We start from the raw sequence: 19,744 nt of genomic DNA on the forward strand, positions 1-19,744 counted from the left end.
TTTTCTTTTTCTTGTACTGCAAAATTAACATCTAAATTGTGGTCCACTTAACTATTATAGTGCTTCTGAGAAAAAAAAACACATAATTTTTATCCTTTTTTGTCTTATTGATAAGGATTTTTGTCTTGTTGTATTTGTCATTTTAGCCAGTAATCTTGAATCTCAGAAAATATGGGGAATAGGGGAAAAAATTAGAACTTGTGCAGATCTTTTCTTGCTTTGTGCATTAATTTCTAATTATTTAAAAACTCAGGAGAAATAGGATACGGTCTCATATGAATCAGGGTTCTACATAAGTTGTTTCTTTGTGCTGTTCTGCTGGGAAAACAGAAGCTGCTTCATATTCGTATGAAATGTTTGCATAATACACTTACTCATGCAGTTCCATGTATTGTGTTAACTTAATTTGTATTACTTTATATTTGTAAATAATGCTGTTGAAGCTGGATTTTGTGAGCAAGTCTTAATAGTTTCATTTCTTTCAGATCTGTTTGCAAACTACCACATAATTGGCCTGGTTTATTGATCTCACAGAGATTACGTGTCTGACACTGCACCAGTTAATAAAAGGTTTTGTTGGCTTTCTTTAAACTGAGTATTTGAGAACACACAGTTCTGTTATGCTGCAGAATTTAAATTGCTTATGTACTGGAATATTTACTACCCTCTTTGTTGTTTCATTTCAGAATGACCTTATTTAAAAATGTATGAGGCTATTTATAATCGACTCTGTGGCAGTGATTAAAGAGGTGTGAATAATAGCTTATTGGAAGTTGACAGCTCCTTGTTTGCTAAACTGCTGTTAGAACGTTTATGCTGCTCAGTTGTACCTCATTTTTCTGAGGAGAAGCTGCATTTTGACAAGTGCATAGAACAGGTATATGTGGCTGACATTTTTATTATTTACAAAAAACATTTCGGGTTTATTTCTTTAACTGCACAAAGTTAATTGATTGCTTACTTTGTGCCTAATGATCTGTCTATAGTGTGTTAGTAAAATAAGAGTGAACAAATGCAGTTTTACTTGCAAAAATCAGATGTTGTTCTTTCTGAATAAAAGGTGTTGCTCCAAACATGTTTGATTAAGCAGCCAGGCATCTGTCTTTCTGATGAGGGTAAGACTGGTCTCTGATGTTTTTGATTTGTGATTAGAATTCTAAATGTCTCTAACTTTGGGCATGCAACGAGGTAATTTTTTCATTACTTTTCAAAATAAAAACAAAGGAAAAAAGGATCATGGCTTACTTGTTTGCAAGTCATGTTGAAATAATTTAGTTTTTGGTAACAGCATACATAGATACCAATGAGTTTATAGATAAGACTGATAATCAGACAACACTCAGTGTTTATCCATACAGCAGATAACACAAATAACTTTCCGGCTTTTGCTCTGCCATCACTAGTATCTCATTCAACCTGTTTTAAACGTGAACAGTAATTAAAGCCCCTCTTGTGTCTTGGCTTGTGGTAATAAGTAGTTTCTTGTAGGTCTGCACACCCCATGGTGACAGTATAAAACATAAAACCTTTTAGTTTATTTCAGAGAGCATATGTCCGAATACTGCAGGGACTTCCATGTATATCTTAAGTTTCTTGCAACCAAAAATTGGTAGTAAATTTTCTCCATTACAGCACTTCCTTTTAGCAGTGACCTGGCCCTAATATCAGAACCTGGCCCTAATACCAAAGTGTGTAACAAATGGTGAAGAAATTCATTGTTTCGTATTGGCTTATTACTAAAAACATGTTACTGATCCTAATGCACTATTATGTCTAATGGCACAAGTCATAGTAGAATTACAGAAAGAATGTATAATTTTGCTAGATCCTTTAAGAATTCTTAATAGAATAATTGGTACTAGCAAAATGCTGTCATACAGGTTATCTCTCCATAAGCATTAATTCATAATTTAACAGGTTTTACTCCATAAAGCACTAAAATGAGATAGTGCATAATTAGTATTCAGAGTGCACTGAGCTAATGGACTACTATAAGATCTAGATATTGTTTAAATAAATATATTGTGAAATTAATCTTCATTGCTTCTGTTCTTAAGAACTAGATAGGACTTTTTACAGAGAAGGGATCTTGTTTCTTAGGTGTGTTCAAATTATGACAGAATATTGTTTTCAGCTATTCTGGTTCACTCATCTTCCTCAAAACACTGCTTCAGGTGGCCAAAAATGGATATGAAGTTCCACTCAGGAGTTGTCTGGTTTGTAGTGTTGAGTGTTTCCATTGTGGATAGTCACTCAAAATGCCTGGGAATTCTCCTGGAGAAAGGAATCTGAATGTCATATGGTGTGAGTTTTCCTCAAGTACGTAGATGAAGTATATGTCAAAAAGCTTTGCAAAACAAACAGAATTTCATATTAAAAAAATCATTTGGAATATCAAAGTTCTAGAATTCTGTATGGTTTTCTAAGAGCCTGAAATACTTTGTCTTGTACTTAAGTTGTTTACATATGACTTATTCTCAAAGCAATGGCCGTAAGATTGTACTTTTTCATCCAAAAACGTATTACCTGAATTTGCTGTTGAGCTAAGCATCATATGATTTTCTTTAATATATACTATAAGTAGTGTCTTATTTTTTTGTTTCCCTGGGATTCCTGACTTTTCTGATCTCCTCTTGTATATTTAATATCACTTTTAGGTTACTTAAGTATGCAGTGCTGCTGTCCATTCAGTACAGCAGGTACACTACAATTTGACTATTTATCTGAAATTCTTAAATTTATCTGAAATTTTTTGTTTTAAATTCTACATCATCCCAGCCACCCTGACGGTCTCAAAAGTCACTGTCATTGTTCAAAACTTCTAGTCACAGGGAGTTTAAATAATTTTGTGCTAAGAAAGTTTGGTTCATTCTGTGGATTTTTATGTCTTTAAATAGATATGAGTGGTATTACAGCATTGTAATGTTGCAGGAGGAACCTGGAATGAAGCCAGTGTGGGGAATGTTCACATGTGTTTCTGTGCACTGTGTAGTAAACGAAAAGTTTAATTACCCACTCTACTCCCTTGTTTTTTTCTCTTTCCTTGTGTGGCCTTGAGTTTGTTAATCAACAGACCTCATAAGCGAGCCAGATGATGTATTGTTACAGCACCTTTACAGCTGCTGCTTTCCGGAGCACGGCGATTACCTGCAGTGGCCAAAGCCTGTTGCTTCCCATTAGACTACAGTGTTTACTAATTGATCTAAATGTAGCTGATAAAACAAAGTCGATTTTCACTCTTAAGCTAAAGGGTTTTTAAAGTCATGTTGTATTTAAATTGTAATATGAGGCCTTGTGGGTCTGTTCTAAATTCTTTGCTCTTTATCTCTCTGGTTTCTTTGTCCTCCAAAAAGAACCAGTATGTTATTTATGTCAGCTTGCACAAAGATGGGTGTTCTGAAGGCAAGGATAAACTTACTGACTCATATTTTCAGAGAGAAATATTTATTTCACCTCGTGTCTCATGTTTGGCTTAAAAACTAATATTGTAGGATGAGATTTCATAGGTGTTTCTCAGTTTTTACCAGTCCACAGCAGATCTCTCAAGTTTCTACAGGTGTCTTTAACCACAAAGGTTCATCCTAATAATTCTTTTTCTTAAGATTCATGGAGTTCAGAAAACAGAAAAGATTTAACTTTAACCAATCCTAGAGCAGTATGGATGTATTTGGTTATTACTGGTATATACAATAATATTTTCAGCTATTTCATTAGACTTTTTACCAGGCAGCTCTTCATACTGGCCGTAACACCTCAGAGTGTTGTACTTTCTGTGGTAAAAGATCATTAGGGCACAGAGTCTTTCCATACAATCCTCAACACAGTGGAAATGTGTCTTTTTCCCTCTACTGCTGCCTTTCCCAGAAGTGCTATTTCTGTCAGGCAGCCTTGCAGAGTAGTGGGTTTTTAAACATCTCATCTTTCCACCTTCATTATGGCCATTTGTTTTTCGTTAGTAAATTGATTTCTTATTCAGTGATGACTTCTTGGTAGCCTTCAGCTCACTGATTGTGCTTGTGTTCTAATCCTCAGTCCATTTCCATGCATTCCCCTTTCTCTGATGGCATCGCAGCTTCAAAAAAACTAAATTCTCCTGAAAAAACAGTCTGGTATTGATCTAGCTCCATCCATAATTCCAGTTTGCTCTAGGAGATCCTGTTTATTTTAGTTACACTTGTAACCATAAAGATGTCTCAACTGCTTTTATGAGGAACAGAAGATTAGATAGATCTTAATAAAGGGTGTTGGCATGTTCTTGGAAAAATCATCAGAGGTTGGAAAATATATTTTTCATTTTAGAAGATCCAAAAGTCAGGTCTGATCACATTTGAATTCTTCAAATTCCATGTTTACTTGTTCTATTTCCCTTAGGAAATAAAAGGTTGTAAGACTAGAGATGCTTAATGTCTGAGCTATTAACAGCCAACTCATTTAAGATTCACAAATGGAGTAGTAACTAGGTTAAAATGTTTTATATTTTTGAGCATTGTTTTTATTGCTGCTGTTCCTCTTTGTAGCATATCAGTGAATTGCAGTGTTCTGATAGAGCAAATAAGATTTGTAAAAACTAAAATCTGCTCTAGAAATAGTCTATAAAATTAAACTGTTGCATACACTAAAGTAGCTGTAGGTAACACTATGCCTTTGCTGTCTTCAGTAGCTATCTGGCTTGTAATTCTAACCAGATAGCTCTTAAAAATCTCTCAGATGCTGTCTGTGAAGCAGTAAAAAAAATTCAAAAGGTATTTGGAAGTTTTTCTTCCTTTTTAGAATTTCTGTCTCTTCATAGGAGACCTGACACAGTAAGCTGGAAAATAATTTGCCTTCTAAACAAAGGAGTTTTACCTGTGAACCACACATGGAGGTTTGTTAGGGTTCAAGTGTTTTTGTAGTAGCCTTTACAAAGCTAAGTCTGACTTTCCGGGACTGCCAGGTGTTTCTTGCTTCTTCCTCAGTACTCATCTGAAATCAGACATGTCTAAGTTGCTTTCCAATTGTCTTTTCAATTTGTTTACAAAAGATTGGCAAAATTAAATTTAAGAATGCCTCTAATGTGTGTCAAGTCATTTACATGAATAAATATTGGGGGTGGATAAGATCTTTTTATTAATTTTTATTTTTTTGGAAGCTAGTCTCCCTGTTTAAGCTACCCTGTAACTGATCCTTTGTTGGATTGTTCTTTATTGCTGTTTGTTTACCTTACGCATGAATTTGAGCCTTGCTTGAAACAGATAAGCTCTTTTAAATTAAAGTCTCAAGATGTTTGACTTCATCCCTGTGTAGACAGTGGGAATTTGGAGGTGTTGGACTAAATTGAATACAGTTATTCATTAACATTAACATGTCTGGGAACCCACCTGCCGTACAGTAAGTTCCAATATCATATTTTAAATTTTAGTTTTCTTTTACAAAATGATATTTTGAATCCTCTTTATTTGCTTTATTTTCTAAAGTATTTTTTTGTTAGGAACCTTTTACAAGTTTTACTGTGCCGTGTGTTGATCCTGTGCAAACATGTGTGCATGCTTTCTTAGAAATTCAGTGTGTCATGTAGTTGCATACTGTAAAAATTAATTATGAATGGTTAAGAAACATTTTAGCATTGGCTTATTAGCTACTGTTCATTCAACTCACTTTCACTTGTGTTAGCACTAACTGAAAAAAGTAAAAAAAGCTCTTTTCTTCCTTCCACTGTTTTGTGCCAACACTCCAAATAATAGTTGCAGATAATATTATATAAATATAAATAATTATTACCTGCAGTCTCTCTTTTATATATTTTTTAAATGTAGCAACAAATGAGTGAAAGATTAGAAATATTTTTGTTTGTGGGTTTTGGGGGGTTTTTTGATGGTTGGAAAATGCAAAATAGTGTAAGGAATAATTCGCTTTAGAGTTCATGAAGAAACAAATGTGAGGCTGAATGAAGCAAAGCAGCTGAGGGAGTTTCTCCAGAGGTGCAGCAGTGGACGACGCAACAGCTTTTTCTGGATCTCGGTCACATTACAGATCCAATTACTTCAGTTCTGTTCAGTAAGGAAAGCTATTTCTTTTCTGATTGTAAAAATGCTTTCTTGGCCATTGCTTCTTTAAGGTACATAAATACTTTAAATTAGGTTAAAAATAAATAAGAATGTTAGAAATCCTGGCACTTGTGTCATTTACAGCCATTTCTCCCTGTACTGGGTTTATTTGTGAATTTGACATCTCTCTTGAGAAAGGCAGATTATTTTCCTAAATCATTGAACAATATATAAATTTTCAGCCATTGATAGGAATTTCTGTCGCTGGTAGGATTCAGAAATGCAGGAATGAACTATAATCAGAGGAATATAATGCTTTAAGGCAAGGGTTGTCTTTTGGAAAGAGCCCTGATGCTCAGGAAGGGAAGAGTAGGAGCCCTCCCTGGGGCTGCCAACAGCCTTCAGGATTGCAGGAAAGGCAGTGTCCTTCCCCTGCTCCACTGCTCTGCCAGTCAGAGAGCCTGTTGCAGTGCTCAGCCACCCTCTGGTGAAAACCCTTCTCCTGGTATCCAACCCAGACCTACCCCAACACAGCTTCATGCCATTTCCTTGTGTTCTGTCACTGGTCACAAGAGTGAAGAGATCTGTACCTTCCCCTCGGATTCCCCTTGTGAGGATGTTGAAGACCACACTGAGATCTCCCATCAGTCTTCTCCAAGCTGAACAGACCAAGGGACCTCAGCCACTCCTCATATGGCTTCCCCTCCAGATCCTTCACTGTCCTCATGGCCCTCCTTTGCCCACCCTCTGACAGCTCAATGTCTTTTTATATTGTGGCACCCAGAAGTGCCCCAGCACTCGAGGTGAGGCTGTCCCAGCTCAGAGCAGAGCAGGACAATCCCCTCCCTTGCCCGGCTGTGCCGGATGCCCCCAGGACAGGGCTGGCCCTCCTGGCTGCCAGGGCACTGCTGGCTCATGTGCAACTTGCCATGGAGCAGGACCCCCAGGTCCCTTCCTGTGCCACTGCTCTCCAGCCTCTCATTGCCTGGCTTACTCTGCCACATTAGTTCAGACAGAGGTAATATCGTGTCATCATGTTATGTCTGCTCTGAAGTTCCTGGCTTTGCAGGGTATTTTCTTATTCGTTAAGACTGTTTTGATAGATAGAGTATCATTCTTCAAGTCTAGCAGTGCTGTTCTCTCAGAATGTTGTTTCACATTTCAAGGGAAACAGGCTGAAGCAGTTTGCTAGAACATTTAATAGTTTGCTTGTTCATCTAAGTAACTTATATTGAGAACTGAATGAGAATTTTTTTTTTTTAAACTTAGGCTAGTGCCTAATTTACTATTTCTTTATGCTAGAGTGCATATATGTGTGTTTTTCAGAAAGAGGCTCTTATATGTGTTCCTCTTCATTCTTGAAGCACTTTCTTGACGTTGATTTGAATCTTCATATTTCTGATGGGGAGCAGCTGTAGTGTCAGTATGGCTGTGTAAATCCTGGAAGTTTATTATGTTCTCATACCTTCTCTGGGAACCAGACTTCCCTTGAAGCATGTGCTAACAGTGACTGTGAAATATTGCAATAGATAGATAGGGGTTATTCTTCAACATGGGAGCCAAAGAGCTGGTTTGTCCAGTTTTTGGTCAAAACATCTGGGTCTAAGGGCCTTTGCAGGGAGATTCAGTAGCTGTATGTGAACAATTTGTGTACAGGAATGGAACAGTGTAAATCCAGATTACAGTTTTAAAGAAGTTAACCCCATCTTTGGAAGCATCTATTATAAATTACTTGATCTTCAGAGAAAAAGAACATCTTGCTCATGTGTGCTGTGGAATCCATTCATAGTCTTTTGAAGTATTTTCAAGAGGTTAGTATGGCAAAATATGTTTATTTCTTTAATGTAATATCATAAATACCAATTGAGTTTCATTCTGATTTGTATAAATATTAAAAAATCTTATTTAAATGTATAAAATGTACTGACATAAAACTTCCCATTGCTGATTTAGCAATATATATAGTCCTCATGGAATGCATCTTTTGAAAATTAAATTATTCCTTAAGCTTTAGGCTTCCATTTAAACAGGATAAATGAGGCCTTTCATAATCTCATGTAGCCACCTGTTTCAAGAGAACACCAGGGACTGTCTATCCTTGAAATCCAGTAAAACTCTGTAAATCCATTGTGGATTTTTTGACCATCTCTTTTTTCATGCTTCTATACTGTAGTAGATTCCTGAGAATGATACCTGTTCATTATCTTGAAAAGAGAATAAGCCACACTTAGAATTTACATGGTGCTTTATTTCCCACTTCACACAAATAAATTATATAAATGGTCAGTGATTTCTTATTTTAAAAGAATTGAAAATCAGTAATGTGAAAAATCTGTAATGTAAAATCAGTAATGTGAAAAATCTGTAACATAAAAATGAGTATTGCAGAAATAAAGTAGACAGTTAAAAATTGGAGGGACTTGGAACTTGTCATACCCCCAGACAGCAATTTTCTATTGCCAATGTTTTAGTTGATTAGCTGTGAATATAAATGCAAACAATTATGTGCATATATGTATGAATATGCATAATAAACTCATTAGTTTATTATGTTAGTCAAGGTACAAAGGTACAAGGTACAAAGCTGTGTGTAGCAAGCCAGATCATCCAGATTACATGCTAAAACTGTGTTCATCTACATTGTGATATTCTAACATCTCTTTGTAATATTTATTTTCCAAAAAAAATAGAATTAGGAATGTTTGCTATAACAATCTGTCATGATAATAATATATAATCACTACAACTTAGTTACCCTGAATCTAAAGGTCAGGACACATATTTTGAAAACTGAAACATAAAACACCATTTAAAAGTGCTATTCTGTTTTAATGTGGAATTAGAGTGAAGCCAAAATGTAACTTGTCACCTTAACAGACAAATAAAAAAAAGTCCCTTTGCATGTGTCATAAGTAGGGAACAGCCAAGGGAGCTACTCAAATACTGGAGTGTTTGAACTTATAGTCAGAATAAATAGATGACCATTGTGCATTTGACAGACTACCTCTCTCTCAAGAGGAAATTACTTGGAGATTAAAAAAAAATGTTGTGAAATATGAAATGAAAATATATCTGTACACTCTCTAAATAAATGCATTTTGATAGTTTATTAATTTAGATTATATTTATGCAACACCTTTTCAAAATTGCGTCATTTATTGCTCTGTTAATTTAGGACTGAGTAAAAATTAATGTCAGAGCTTCACAAGCATGTGATTAATTTCAGTGATATGTGTGCCATATATAAAATTTTCATAATGCTGAAGACATTTCTAGTGGCATCTTATGATAGTCATAAAATTTTTGGGACAAGAAAAAATTTCTGTCATAGGCTATTCTCGTGTATAAAATGTGCCATTGGAGTATCATCCTTCTGCTTATATTTAAGAGGATCTCAAAATTTTAAAGCCAAACTGGTATTCCTGTATTGTAGTCTCTTTATTATCCCTTGAATAAATATTTACTGTCTATAAACCTAGGTAAGGATGTTATATAAAATAACCAGTATTATGAAATACATACATTTATATAAACATGTCAACTGTGTCTTCCTGAAGAATTAACCTGGCCTAATGGTATCTGAATTGATTGAGGGATTGAGTAGCATCATGGAGTTGGTTTGTTTACAAGTGATAATTTCTACTAACCCAACTTTTTATGTACAATGCTGTGGCTGTAGAAAATGTGGCTGTCAAGTTTTTCAGCATGGATTAAGGTAATTATCAAATTTTAATTCAGATTAAGTCTTTAATGAGGGTAAATCTAAAGCAACTGTGTTACAATTTTGTTCAATTTATGCTGCAGTTGTGACCAGAAATAGGATATCACACTTGTTCAGGAAGTTGGTCAGTATGAGAGAACTTGTATGTAATTTTGGTGTGTGTGGTTTATGCCTGTATGTATCTTAAAATTAATGTCTCCATCTTGCTGCAATCAAATAAACTCCTCTTACCACATTTTCCCAAATGACTGGAACCCATTGATACCTATTGCCAGTTAATGATGAGACAATTTTCTGTGGCTTATCTTTGGTTGGTGGCATTTCTCTGTGTGCAAGGGTTAATTTCTAATGTAATAATTAGTCATCTTTTCAATAACCTGTCTCTGAGAAAGTCATTAATTGTCTTATCTCCTGAAAGCATAGCTTAGCTAATTTTTTTCAATATCTGAGAAGTTTTATAAAGAAAATAATGTCAGCTGTCTGGAGTTAAAAGTATTTTGAACATAGAGCAGATTGGTACAGTCACCAGTGGATAGGTAATTTTTGAAGAGTTAAACATACTATGTAATACATGGACATACTTCTTCCTCTCAGCCTTTCGTCAGTTTAGTTCACTGTTTCCATTTGTTCAGTAATTGGAGGTACTAAAAGATGAAGGTTTCTCAGATATTTATACATTACACTTGATTTTTATGATCACGGTGCTCAGTTGTCTCGGAGGCAGTAAACCTTTGCAGCTCTCAGACTGTACTCAGCTGTGAGGAGCAGATTTGGGTATGCAGATTAATTTTTTCTAGTCTTCTGAGTAAAATGATAAACTGTATAACTAATACTGGTGATGGAAATCCAAACTTACCAGCAATCACACAGGATACGAGGAAAAGGTTTCTACTTTTTTCCTCTTTGATTTAATCAGACAATGATTAAAGCATTGCTACCTACCCAGAATTGGTCCCTGCAGTATATTTATGAAAGTTCAGATTTATTTGTATTTTTTTAAATCATTAACATCAATATTTTTTATTTAGGCCTGTGCAACTTTATGGAAAAATTGTGTGTTCTTTAGATAATGAAAAATAGAATGCAGATATAATCAAAAGTTCATGCCTGTGCATTATATAGCTACTCCCACTTTCTGTTTGATATTTATTTTGTCCAAATGGATTCACAAATATAAATATTTGTAAAATCTTCCATGTTGCATAGTAGAAGTTTTGTCACCTATATTGAGTGAACACTACTCTGCATTTTCTGTGGCTACCTGAGGGACAGCATGGGAAATGGGGGAGCCCTGAGAGAGAAGCATTAATGGTACATGGCTTCTCCCGAGTGTTTAAAGCTGCAGTGAAATTAGAGATTTTTTTATTTATTTTTTAATGCATGGAGGGATATGGTTCTTTTTTCACTACTTCATGCTTTTATAAATACTTTCTTAAAGTATTAAATTTCCTATAAGTTTTTGTAAAGCTTCCTGACAGCAGCAGGTGACATAGAATTACACAGAAGAGTTAAGTTCTCATTTGTAGAAACCTCGGCTTGTACAGTGGTGATAACAGGCAAAGGGTACAGTTAATTTTCTCATACACCTTCGGCTGTCTTGTTTTTGAAGGTTGATTTCTTTCTTGTGGGACCATTTATAGTATTTTCAAAACTCTAAGCACCTTGTAGTAATACCATTTTTCAAATTATGCTGCCACGGAGAACTTTTGTATTTGCAGGTAGCATTTGCATCAATCCAGAGACTATAAAGAGAGAAAATTTGGACAATATTTAGCTTTTTCATTAGAAAAATGACCATCATTTGAAAATCCAATAGAGAATTTAGTATTGCAAGTCCCTTTGTGTCATTGAAAGACTGAAAGCTTTATTTGTAAAGTCATAAAGCTGCAATTTTTAATACAGAAGATCTGCAGAATAATGAAGGGTCTCAAAGTAGCATGGTGAAAATTATATTTAAGTTACTTTTCTGTAGGAGTCCTAGTAAGAGAAATATTTCAAAAGCAGATTATTTTTGTATTATGATACAGGTATTCCTTTCCAAATCTAACTTTAGGCCATCAAAACTGAAAATATGTATATAAGTATGTATGTATACATAAACATATGTTTCCTGTATTTAAGATTATTTTTGGACCAGAGCTAAACACTTGAAATGCTTGTCTGTGTATACTCTTTGCTTCTCATCTCTGGACTCATGTCAGTTCTGCATACAGTTAAACTCTCATATTGATTTTTGGAGTTTCCTGCCCTTGTAAATTCAACACATTTGTAACAAGTAGCACTAAGGCATCAGTGGTGGCAAAACTTCTACCATGTCTGCTCCACTGGGGAGCCTTGAGCATGTCCTGCATTTCCAAGTAGTACATGACCAAAGTGTCCTGTTCCAATGTCATTTTGCATGTAGGACTAAGTTACCTGAAACTGACACGGTGATAAGAACAAGGGCAACCAACAGAAAATTTTCTCACTGAGACTGGAATATTTGCTCCAAGTATCACTTATGTCATCTTGAAGTGTGCCAGCCATTACCCTTGTTCTGGGGAATTGTTCCTGACTTAGATTAACAGACTTTACTCCAGACTTAGCCATCAACATTGAGGGTCAGGGTTTCCTTTAGTGTCAAATCTGATTGATTTTAAAATCATAATTTAAAATTGACAAACAGGGAAATTCTATTTACATCATTGATTTTAATGTATGTTGGGTAAGCCAAACTAAATATCCAGTCTCCCTCTGGGTAAAGCATTTAGAGCACATATTAGTCTGAAGTCTGCTTGCAAAGCATTTATTTTAAGCTCAAAGTTTCTTTGAGTTGACCTGAAGACCAAATAATCCAGTGCATGTGTATTGAGGTGATTAATATACCTTAGTGCTTATTAAGATTCTTGAATTTTATGGGTTTTAATGTGTTTTAATTTGTTGGAATAGTCAAAGTGTGTCAACCTGCATTTGACTAGAATTCAGTTAAGAGGTGTAAAGATATTTTGAAAGAGGTTTTTATTAGTTAAACAAAATTATCAGAAATGTGCTTCGTACATATAAATATTCAGACTTTTATTTTTCCAACTAATCATATATTTATATAAACATGTGTAGGAGATTTTATTCCTTCAGGCAGAGGAAGGACTGGGTCCAGTTGCCCTGCACTTGTGTGAGCACACTCACGTGTGTATGTATCTACACAAATATAAATCAACATGAGTCAAGCTTTTATATATAAAATACAGTTCTGTTCTCCACAGTCATAGCACATACACTGTTCTTAAAAGCAGAATGACTTTTCTGAAAATTGCAAGTATGTTCTTAAATTAAATTTTAAATGGATTGTTTTAGAAACTAATCTCTGGCATGGTTCTTGTTCCTGAACAATTTAACTGAGAGTATAATACAGTTTCCTCATACTTTGCACGTAATGAGATCTCATTGTGTTTTTTTACTGAATTCAACAGACTACCTAATGGAATGTTTTTTGCCGCCTCCACTCTCCTCTGTAATACTGCTGGCCATCCCAGCGCTACAGGAAATCACCCTGCTGCCTGATAGAGGCAGTGACATGAGTGTGAAGCAGCAAATATTTTCACTAAGGGTTGTTTGTATTTGTTTGGGAAATAATGACAGTGTTTCCACATACTCAAGCCAGTAGTATGGCAGGTAAAATTGTAGATGTATAAAAATGAAGCAGTGTATGTTGAGGCAAGGGTCCTGTGATGGATTCTGAGCTGTTTGTTACCATTCAGGAACATCACTTCTGGGTTTACAGATAATAAACTTTTAGTAATGCCAGCTTAATTACTTGTGGAAGTCAAGAAAAGTCCTAGAAATCTGGTTGTGTTGTTAGAAAAGGGATAGAGAAGAAAACAGTGTGTTTCTGTCCTGCTGTTCTAATCCAAGATGAATGCTGAGTGCAGTTCTAGATTGTCTCCTCTCCCCCTGCTAACACAGTGATGCAGCAGAACAAAAGGTCCAGAGAAGTGCAGTAAAAATGATCAGTGGAAAAACTTCTTCATAGGTAACAAGCAAACAAAGACCCTTGGCATTGTGGGGGAGGGTGACACAGGGTGATGTGTGTAAAATCATGGACGGCATAGAGCACACAAGGAGGGCAATTCAATGGACACCCACTGAATGTAGTGCAGAGCAGGTTCAAAATCAACAGAAGAAACTTATTCTGCCCACAACACAGAGCTGTGAAACTGCTTGCCTCAGACTAATGTGGATGCCAAAATTTTCATGAATTCAAGAAGTAAGCGGACAAATTCACAGAAAATTAAGATCTTAGGTATGAAGACAATACAAGTCATTTAGGAATTCCAGAAGCCAAAAAACTTCAAGTAGAGAATTTTAATAGAAGCATGAGTATATGCTTTATTTTTTCTTAAGCTCTTTCTCATGTTTCTGCTTCAGATGGTAGCATGGCTCTGTATATATTATTACATGTCAAGTGTATGTATTAAACAGAGGAAAAATAAGAAAATAACATAGAGGTCTAGCTTTACTAAAGACACTGGGCAGCTCAGAGCAGAGTAGAGTTGAAAGTATGGCATTTCATTCAGGAGTAGTAACAAAATTAATAGTATACCCTAAAATCTAAGTATAAAATACTGAATGCTAAATGACTAGGTTTCAGACTTCACAATATATTTTGCTTAAATATTGCACTAGAGCTAAATAATATATAGGAGCAGATTTGCAGGTGGGCTGACAGAGAGTAAATGGTTTCCAAAAGATGATTGTAGGCTGTCAGGGCAGAAATCCATGAACTGCGAATGAACTTCAGAGAGCACAGGAGTTGTTCCAGCTTGTAGAATCAAAACTTTCTTTCTAGGAGTATTCATGCATGATCATTCACAGGTTTTTTTTTGGAATAGCTTTTAGAAGTAGGATTTCTAAAAGATCAGAATCTCTCACAGCTGTTCTATATCCCCTGCCAGTACAGTGTTGTGATGCTGAGCTCACACAAGTCAGACGTGTTCAACATCTTAAAAAAATTCAACAGTGTTTGTGTTAATTCACAAATTCCTAAAAGTTTTTTGTTTAGTGGAAGTAGGTAGAATTTTTTGATTAAGTGTGGAGAGGTGTACAAAAGGCAGCTAGTGAGAGTGCTGGACCAGATGCTACATAAATGACAGTGACCATGGTCAAGTATTGAATAAAAGGTTTTAGCAGGTTCAAAGCAGCCTTCCTCATCCTGGTATTACGTGTTAGGCATTTTTCCTTAGTTCTGTGGAATTCTGTCCTCTTCTTAGCGCAATTTTGTCCTCTTGCCACCTGATCTCAGATTATTCTGATGCATATTCCACCATGTATGTTTTTACCTTGTTGAGTGACATCAACTTGATTGCTGACAAGGATTGTCATTCCTTGTGTTGGGATTGTCATCTTTCATGTAATCTAATAATTCTGAGGGCAGGTCTGGATGGGGGAGTGGTGAGCAGGTAACTGCTGACAGCTTTTTAAAAATATTTCCTTCTGTTGCCATCCAGATGGCAATAATAATAATTGTCTTTTTGGGGACTCACCCATTATGTTATGAAAACAATGAATCCTACAGTCTTTCATCACCACAATATTACTGTTCACCTTGAATTTCCTGGGTTTACTGGTTTTAAGTCAGCAACTAGCAATTTTTTCCTTTCACATACCAGGTTTGATTTGATTTGACATATGTATCACAGTTTCACACCTGTATTCAACCAGCAAAATAATATATAACTGTTTTAGGTCTTTAATCATTATTTCCATCTGAGCACTTTTTTTTTTTAATTAGAATTGTGCAACATCATACATCTGCTTTGCATTTAGGACTGTAAAAACCCCGAAAACAAACCTCATTTTCTGCAGTTCATTTTGCAGTCACTTGTTCTTAGAGCAAGGAAAGTTTCAGCTACAGATAGTAATTTGTTCTTTAAGAACCAGGATACTGTATCAAGAAAGTGATCAAGAGGAGAAAAAGTAATTATGGTTCATAAAATGTATTTTTAATTACTATCTCATAATCATTTCAGATGTTATATAGTAATGATATAAAAATTTGCTTTATTGAATAAATATTTAGTCTTCAGTGTAATTTATGTTTGTTGAGGCTTTCTATTCATCTGTGAAAGTAAAGCTGAAATCAGTAATTAAACTTTAATAATGTAAAATTTTGCTAAGGTGTCATACTGTGTATTAAACAGAATAGGCCCATGTGTGTGTCATGCATCATACGTGCTTGTCTGGTGACCTGTCTTTAGCAGATTACAGCCATGGTTTGTGATTTGTAGCTTTTACAGTTAAAGATAAGACACCCCTCAGTGGTCTGCTGCTTGTCCCCTGCGGCTGATGGCCATCCCTGGAGCTGTGGTGACTGAGGGTGACGTAACCTCTGTAATTGTCCTTGCTTTTCACAGAGCAATGTCTCCTTGTGCAGACACTGACTGCTGTTGGTGCCAGATTTCTGTGTGATCCAGGCTGAATTATTTTATTTAGCTAGTCACTACTTTTAAATGACATTAACTAAAAGTAAATAGTACTGAAGTCTGTAAAAATTTGTAGCTCCTTCACTGGGAAGCCACAACTGTTCCAGGCAAGGTTTTATGTGTGTTTGATTTTCTGCATGGAATATTTTGCCAAATTAGAAGTCCCTTGAAGTCATCATTTATGTATAGTCTATTGAATTTCTTTCAGAGATTGTAAGCAGTTGTCTCTACATATTGCTTTTGTATTGAGTATACTTCAATCTTTATCCAGAAAGGTTTAATGAAATTTATTCCTCCCAACTTCAGCGGCTACTGTGGTGCCAGGTGTTGAGCAAAGGCTTGTTAGTTTGTTGTCCTCTTCTTTCAGTGGTGACTATTTTGAGGAAGCATCAGGGATGAGAGGAGAAAACACACAAAATTATGTACAGATAGGGAAGGTCTAAATTTGGCTCTAGGAGTGAACTGAAGAAAGGAGAGGGGGAGGATGATTACCCCTAGAATTGAATGCCAGATGCCATAGTTCCTGTGAAACATGGAGCCAAAACCTGTCTGAGTAGCTTCCTACTACCACCCATTAGTCTTGTAGGGCACCAGGAGCAAATCTGCATTGCTAAAGCTAATATTTGCAGCCATGAAGGTATCAGTATGGTATCATGTAATGAGATTTTGATTTTCATTTTAATTAGCTAAAAATACAGTAAATTACAGGGTTTGATTGTTTTTTTTAACCATCATTTCCATTAAAGAATGTAACACATTCTGTGAAATCAAACACTTGACTTTGAAAGCTGAGCATTCAAAAAAAGTTGGAAAATGTCAAAATGAAGATTGTTCAAACTGTTTTAATTTGTCTCTTGCATGTATGCATAACGATAACATCTTTAATTATGTGATCACATAATTTTTTCACAGGAGGAATGCTGCCCAGAGAATGAAACAGGGGTGTTTATTAAAGGGAGCTGTTGCCTCCAGAACCCTTGCCTTAATTGCTGGAAAGCGCAGTAATTTAAGTGGAGGGCTGCAGGAATCAAAAACACTCTCTCCAGGGCGTTTGAAAGCTCCACAGAAAGACTAGATTTTACTTTCTGATTTTGAAAGAGGTTTTATGTGATTCTGGGAGATAACTTATTTGGAAGTGATCTCTATGTTTCTACTTGGTGTGGCACACAGGCCAAGGTACCTGGGCTCTGGGCACAACTGCATTTGGAATGGACACAAGTGTGCTTTGAATGTGTAAAATGCTGTATAAATGCAAAGTCCTCTGTAAAGTACAGCCTGATGTGCCCTGCACTGACGTGGCAATGCCAGGATTGCCAGAAGACTTTTCTGGGTTTTAAACAGTCAGGTTCTAATCTGCAGAATGGAGATAGCATCAACCTACTGCAGTTCAGTTAATTATATGTTTTGAAGCATTCCTGCTGAATGCCATGTAAGGAAATTATATAGAATATAAAAGATATAATCATGTCATTATACAATATATATTTACAATATATTGCATGTGAGCATATGCCATACATTATAATATATAATATGGAATCCCATTCTGGCTAACATTCTATAAGGGAAGCTTTGGGAACACTGCTGGCTGAAGGGAATAAGTCTGAGCAATCACTTTGCAATCTAAACAAATGAAGCAGAATGCTACAAATACTCAGTTCACTCCATAAAACTGATCATTCCCTTCCTATTTTCTATCACTGAACTAGAGGAGGCAAGGATGTTGCAGAAGGAAAGCAGCATGTTTTCATTTAATTAAAATTATATGTAGGTATATGAGTGGTTCCGTCGTTTTGAGTGCTTGACTTTCTGCTGTGTTTGGTGATGGGTTGCCTGGCTGCCCCACGTGTGCTGAGACCTTTTAGATGCAGTTTTGGTAGATTTATTTTCCCCAAAGTGTTTTGGGGAGAGATAAAAAGGAATGTTAGCGGCAGATTTCTTGTTTGCTTTATAATCTTGCCTTGTTGACAAGCGATTTTTAGTGAAAGAAACTGAAATCCCAAAGACCATTTGTTCCTCGCTTTTTATGAGGAAGGAGGGGTTTTTAACTTTTGCAGAGTTGGCACTTGAGTATAGTGAGGATCTATGGAAATGTTTCAAGGTGAGGAGAGCCATAATGAACAGAATATATCTATATTTGATGAGGAAAGAAGAAACATTTTTTTCTCCATAAGTCTAATTCTTGAAGAGAAAGTATTTGATTATGGTTCTGTTTTCCATAAAAGCACTCTAAGTCTAATATAAGGAATGCCACAATATCCTAAACTAAACAGGAAATTTATTTTTAAAAAATAAAGTATTCATTATCTACACCTGAACTTATCCCTATAAATTTTGATTCCAACTTTTAATGATCTGTTTCATGTGTGGCAAATGTAAATACATTGCTATTTTATATTAATAATCCTCTGCTTCTAAACCTCAGAGTAAAACTCAGTCAAGAGAAAAAGCTAAAATTATTTTCCACTTCCTCTTGTTTTATGTCTGTTCTCACACTTTTTTAAAGTTGCATTTACTACTTCTCAGGAGAATAAATTCATTAATCTCTTCTGCTTTGGTGAGGGAATATGTCTTCTATATTAGTATGTCTTTTATATCACACGGTATTATAGCATCACTTATAGTAGCTATTTTACTTTGCAGAATCAGTTACAGGATGTTAAGTGAATATCAGTTTATGAACTGAAATGGACCAGAAGTTTTTTAGGCAATTTGCCTAAATTTGCTGTTTTAGAAGATGCCAATTTCATGAGTAGTGGGGAGTTACTACATTTTTCAAATAGCGCTGTGTAAAATATGGTACCACTGAAAGATTGTTTTAAATTCAAAAGGCTCTTTTGTCACTCTCATGCATGTTTTAGATGAGACATTTTTCTCCTGAATTGGAAGGAAATGAGATAGTAGCCTATCTGTTCATAATGTTACTCACTTTTCCTGGTTACATGCATTTTTAAATGACTAAAATATCAACTTTAAAAAAAAAAAAGGGCTAACTTCAGAAGAGCAGGAGTCTGGTTTGCTATTTATCTGCCTTAATAGGCAGTATTTCATATGAAAAAATCAGTCTGGCTTCTTGTGAACTAACAGTGACAGGTTGCAGGTATCATAAAGTACTATGATTATGTGCCTCCCAGGTACAGTTCTGATAAACATTGAAGGACTGTTGCAGCCAAGTCCTGTTGGTTTACCCATCTATAAATCTATGCTCTTTCTTAGACTGTCTTTTGCAGCATTTTAGTAAGAAGTTCAAACTTGGCAGTGAAGAAATAATACCTATGTAGTTCTGTTTCATAATAACTTCAGTGTAACAAGACATTTAAACAGATGGTGAAAGTAGTTTTTTTTAATACAGTTTACTTACAGTTCCTTACATTTAAGTTGAACTGGTAACTGATCTTTTGTGCTTACAGGTGAAGACTATTTTTATAATAATCTGCTCCCATATGACAGAAACATATTTATTGTCATGTAATCCTTTGTCCAAAGACTCTTGCAGTATGTTCTCCAGGCTAAGAAAGTAGAGTTATTATCTTTTCAGGGTA

General features: G+C 35.5%; 1 protein-coding gene across 3 annotated transcripts in view; it reads left to right on the forward strand.

The window, feature by feature from the left end:
- ZEB1 (zinc finger E-box binding homeobox 1) overlaps positions 1-19,744 on the forward strand; it is a 124,292-nt gene that overhangs the window by 79,650 nt on the left and 24,898 nt on the right. The window lies entirely within an intron of this gene.

This window comes from Pseudopodoces humilis, chromosome 1, assembly GCF_049639895.1.
Source record: "Pseudopodoces humilis isolate 2021_Gansu_Grassland_sample_001 chromosome 1, ASM4963989v1, whole genome shotgun sequence".
NCBI lineage: Eukaryota > Metazoa > Chordata > Aves > Passeriformes > Paridae > Pseudopodoces > Pseudopodoces humilis.